This window comes from Salvelinus namaycush, chromosome 13 (assembly GCF_016432855.1).
Source record: "Salvelinus namaycush isolate Seneca chromosome 13, SaNama_1.0, whole genome shotgun sequence".
Lineage (NCBI taxonomy): Eukaryota > Metazoa > Chordata > Actinopteri > Salmoniformes > Salmonidae > Salvelinus > Salvelinus namaycush.
Window position 1 is genome coordinate 4,486,353 of NC_052319.1, and position 5,847 is coordinate 4,492,199.

Sequence of the window (5,847 nt, forward strand, 5' to 3'; positions counted from 1 at the left end):
AAGAATGATCCATGTTCAGATTTCTGTTGCTGTACATTTCAAAAGTGCTGAAAAAATAGTTATATTTACTACTACCATCTTAGCTTGCTCATTAATGTCTTAATCAAAATGACAGATTGCCTCTTATCCGCTCATCGTTCCCTTACGCCATAGTTTGTACATCTCAGTTGTTATAGGCCTATTGCTTATATAAGTCTCTCATTAGCATCATTTTAGTCAATGTTGGAATGATTTCATTTTTTTGCTTACTTTGATTATTAATAAATAGCTCGTGCTTTTCTTGAGGAGGAGGAGATACTATATAATATTGTTTGGTCTGTAACCATGTTTGCCAGTGACAGTCTCTTCCCATTCAAATATTTGTTTTGATGATATAAGAATAAACATTATGAATGTACTGAACATAAATGTAATAATGTTTGTGTATGGTTCAAAAGTCCAAACTGATTTTGACATTCGTTATTATTGAAGGAGAAGGCATGACATGTGGTTCTTATTGACTTACGAAAATCCACAAGGAGTCAGTAGTAACCACATTTGTGAAAGGAAGTCAGCCATATCAGCTATGGTTTTTAAAAAGGCAGTAAATGAGGCTGAATGAACTGTTTCGCTGCCAGACAAGGCTCCGCTGATAGCCAGGTGTAGCAGTGGAAAGCATTCACTCCATGGTGCTGAAAGGACAGCTCTGCTGCTAGGACAGCTTTACATAGAACCTTACAGTTTGTGGGCACCGTTTGTCACCATTGTAGGGCAATTTATGTATTGTTTTTGTTGTGTAGTGGCTTTGCATCTAAAATAAATGTTGAGTTTGCCCCAACAACATTTACATGCTAAAATCACCACTGATCCCCTCACATCCCCCTACAATTTGAGCCCCGGTTATGGTTTCCGAAATAACTATTTATCAGATGAGGGGTTCTTTGCAAGTACACACAGGATGTGATAGTCCCTTCAACAATTTTACTTAGATGTTTTATTCTCCTTCAGAGAGAATTCCTACCTCTTGACTTACTCCACATGTTGTTGTGTTCAAGCCTGAAATTGTTTTATTTAGTAATAGGGGTTGCAAAAATTTCGGCAGACAATTTTAGAAAGAGAGGGTCCAGATTGTTTAGCCCGGCTGATTTGCAGGGGTCCAGATTTCGCAGCTCTTTCAGAACATCAGCTATCTGGATTTGGGTGAAGGAGAAATGGGGGAGGCTTTGGAAAGTTGTTGTGGGGGGTACAGAGCTGTTGACCGGGGTAGAGGTAACCAGGTGGAAAGCATGGCCAGCCATAGAAAAACGCTTATTGAAAATTAGAAAATATATATATATAATCCAATTTAACACAATACCCCATAATGACAGTGAACACATGGTTTTAGATTTTTTTGCAATCAAGACAAAGTTAATTGCTCTGCCACATTTTTTGCAGTTTTACTTTAGTGCCTTAATGCAAACAGGATACATGTTTTGGAAAAAAAATATTCTCTACAGGATTCCTTTTATTCACTATCATTTAGGTTAATATTGTGGAGTAACTACATTGTTGTTGATCCATCCTCAGTTTTCTCCTATCACAGCCGTGAAACTCTAGAACTATTTTAAAATCACCATTGGCCGCATGGTGGAATCCCTGAGCGGTTTCATTCTTCTCCGGCAACTGAGTTACTGTAGGAAGGACACCTGTATCTTTTTGTAGTGACTGGGTGTATTGATACACCATCTAAAGTGTAAATAATAATTCAACATGCTCAAACGGATATTCAATGTCTGTTTTATTACCAATCTACCAATAGGTGCCCTTCTTTGCGAGGGGTTGAATACTTATTGACTCGAGAAATTTCAGCTTTTCATTTTTAATACATTTAAAAAAAAATAATCTTAATACGTAATTCTAAATACATCATTTTAATTGGATTTAATGGCTTCCTCGTCTTGTCTCCTGCGTTCTTTAAAGACATATTCCGGAACTTTGGTGACTAGTAAGTATTTTTTAACCTGTTAGGGCTGCAGCCCGACACCGGTACACTTAAGACAACATCCAGCTCAAGTGCAGGGTGCGAAATTCAAAAGATATTTTTTTTAAATATTTAACTTTCACACATTAACAAGTCCAATACAGCATATGAAAGGTACACATCTTGTGAATCAAGCCAACATGTCCGATTTTTAAAATGTTTTACAGGGAAGACAAAATATGTAAATCTATTAGCTAACCACGTTAGCAAAAGACACCACTTTTCTAACTCCATCAGTTTCTTACTCCATCACTAGCTATCACAAATTCGACCAAATAAAGAAATAAATAGCCACTAACCAAGAAAAAACTTCATCAGATGACAGTCTGATAACATATTTATGTATAGCATATGTTTTGTTCGAAACATTTGCATATTTCAGGTATAAATCATAGTTTACATTTCAGCTACAATCAGAAATTGCACCGAAAGCAGCCATAATATTTACAGACACCAACGTCAAATACCTAATTACTCATCATAAAACATTTCTGAAAAATACATAGTGTGCAGCAATTGAAAGACAGGCATCTTGTGATTCCAGACAATATTTCCGATTTATTAAATGTTTTACAGCGAAAACAAAATGTAGCGCTATATTAGCGTAGCCACAATAGCCAGAAACACTTGGGCGCCCACGACCAGTTCACATGCACGACAGATATATGAAATAACATCATAAATTGGGTCTTACTTTTGCTGATCTTTCATCAGAATGTTGAACAAGGTGTCCTTTGTCCAGATGAGTCGTTGTTTGGATTCAGAACGGCAAATTTCCCTCTTCATTTAGCATGGGCACTAGCCGAGTGGCACGGATCTCTCCAACGTAAACACAGTCAGAGAACGGAACACGACAAAACTCCCGAAAAAATTTCAATAATCTGATTAAACTATATTGAAAAAACATACATTACGATGATATGGTCACATGTATCCAATAAAATCCGAGCCGGAGATAGTTGTCGTCCATTACGGCAGCAAAACAGAAGGCAATCCCACTTCCAAGTCGCGCGCTTCAGAGTACCGGAAGTGGACGGTCACGTCAAAGAAATAGCTTTTATTCCACCCCAGACCAAGATAAACACAAAATTTCTTCTCTCACATCATCTTGACACCCAGAGGAAGGCGTATGGAGTGTACGTAGACTCCTACGTGTCATGACCATGTATAGGCAGGAAGTTGAACAGAGCATATATTTCTGACATTCTACTTCCTGGTCAGGGAAAGTGCTGCCAAATGAGTTCTGTTTCACTCAGAGAAATAATTCCAACGGTTTTAGAAACTAGAGAGTGTTTTCTATCCAATAATAATAATAATAATATCCATATTGTACGAGCAAGAATTGAGTACGAGGCCGTTTGAAATGGGCACGATTTCACTGGCTACTCAATACTTTCCCTTGCAGCCATAAGAAGTTTTAAACCTCCCGCTTTGGGCTGGATGTGTCAATGTGTTGTTCATAAACTCAGCAAAAAAAAGTCCTCTCAATGTCAACTGTGTTTTTTTTCAGCAAACTTAACATGTGTACATTTTCGTATGAACATAACAAAATTCAACGACTGAGACAAACTGAACAGGTTCCACAGACATGTGACTAACAGAAATGCAATAATGTGTCCCTGTCACGTTCACTATCTTCAAACTCACTGTCATAGATGAGCCAAGGCGCAGCGCGCATGTAATTCCACATTTATTTTAATCGTAGTGAAACCTTCACAAAAAGAACAGGTAAACAGAAACAAACGTGACGCAACTGTGGTGCACACAAACACACACAGAAAAACATTTATTACCCACAACATTAGGTGGGAAAAAGGCTGCCTAAGTATAATTCCCAATCATAGACAACGATAGATAGCTGCCTCTGATTGGGAACCACACTCGGCCAAAAGCAAAGAAATAGAATGCCCACCCAAATCACACCCTGACCTAACCAAATCGAGAAATAAAACGGCTTTCTAATGTCAGGGCGTGACAGTCCCTGAACAAAGGGGGGGTCAAAATCAAAAGTAACAGTCAGTATCTGGTGTGGCCACCAGCTGCATTAAGTACTGCAGTGCATCTCCTCTTCATGGACTGCACCAGCTTTGCCAGTTCTTGCTGTGAGATGTTACCCCACTCTTCCATCAAGGCACCTGCAAGTACCCGGACATTTCTTGGGGGAATGGCTCTAACACTCACCCTCCGATCCAACAGGTCACAGACGTGCTCAATGGGATTGAGATACGGGCTCTTCGCTGGCCATGGCAGAACACTGACATTCCTGTCTTGCAGGAAATCACACACAGAACAAGCAGTATGGCTGGTGACACTGTCATGCTGGAGGGCCATGTCATGATGAGGGAGGAGGATGTCTTCCCTGTAACGCACAGCGGTGGGGGACCGGGGTCAAGTTCTTTACGTTCCGCAATCAGCCCGTTCCCGAGTACTACAATGGGGACAATCCGGATTAATCGGACACTGGAGTTCCTGAGGTGGAAATTCTGGTGGCCAAATATGATTGAGGATGTGAGATCCTTTTTTGCTGCCTGTTCCACCTGTGCCCAAAGCAAGTCCTCGCGACAGCGACCAGCTGGGTTGCTCCAAACTCTGCCCATCCACAGCCGGCCCTGGTCCCACCTGTCTGTAGACTTTATCACAGGGTTACCTCCATTCCAAGGGCTTACCACTATTCTGGTGGTCGTTGATCGGTTCACCAAGGCAGCCCATTTCGTTGCCTTACCTCAGTGAAGGAGACCGCTGATCTCATGCTTACCCATGTGTTTAGACTACACGGACTTCCCCAGGACATTGTCTTGGATCGTGGGCCCCAGTTCGTCGCATGGTATTGGAAAGCCTTCTGCTGCATGTTGGGGGCGTCGTTGAGTCTCTCCTCGGGATTCCACCCACAATCGAATGGGCAAATGGAGTGGGCCAACCAGAAGCTGGAGAAATTCCTCCGCTGTTTTGTCTCCACACAGGCCAGCAACTGTAGCAAGTTCCTCGTCTGGGCAGTGTATGTTCACAACACAATGCCGAACTCATCCAGTGGACTGTTGCCGTTCGAGTGTCAGTTCGGGTTCGCCCTCATGCCATCAACTGAGGTGTTCACTCAACGATGTTGCCTCACGATGTCCAGCTCCTCTGCCCAACACCAACACCAGGCAAACCGGCACCGAAGGCCTCTTCGGCTCCTCCGACCGGGTCAACGGGTGTCCACCCGTGATCTTCCACGCTACATAGGACCATTCAAGATCCTGAGTCGCATCAACCCGGTCACCTATTGCCTCCATCTCCCCAGGTCTATGAGTGTCTGTCCATCCTTCCATGTCTCCCATCTCAAGCTGGTAAGGACCAGTCCCTTCTCTCCCCCCACACCTGCCCCTCCGCCCCCTCAACTTGTTGATGGTCACCCGGCCTACACTGTTCGGCGTCTGTTGAAGGCTCATCAGGTCCAAGGCACCCTGCAGTACGTGGTGGACTGGGATGGCTACGGCCCCGAGGAGCGGGCTTGGGTGCCTGCCCGGGACATCCTGGATCCAGGACTTGTTCGGGACTTCAACCAACTATGTGGTGTTCGCCCAGGCTACACGGCTGGAGCCGCTCCTAGAATGGGGGGGTACTGTCATGGTTCCACCTGTCACCAGAGGGTGGCAGAGACCGTCCTAGAGACATTAACGACACGCAGGTGTGTCCAATTTACTCATTATGATTTCCCTGTTAAAACAGGTGTGTTTTCTCTTGTCCTATGCAGAAGCTTGAATTGTTTACCGTGTGTGTTTGTTTCCAAGGAGTGTTTGTTTCCAAGGAGTGGAAGAATGGTGCAGAAGCATGAATTCTGAGTCTAGGCTATGATAGACAACCGC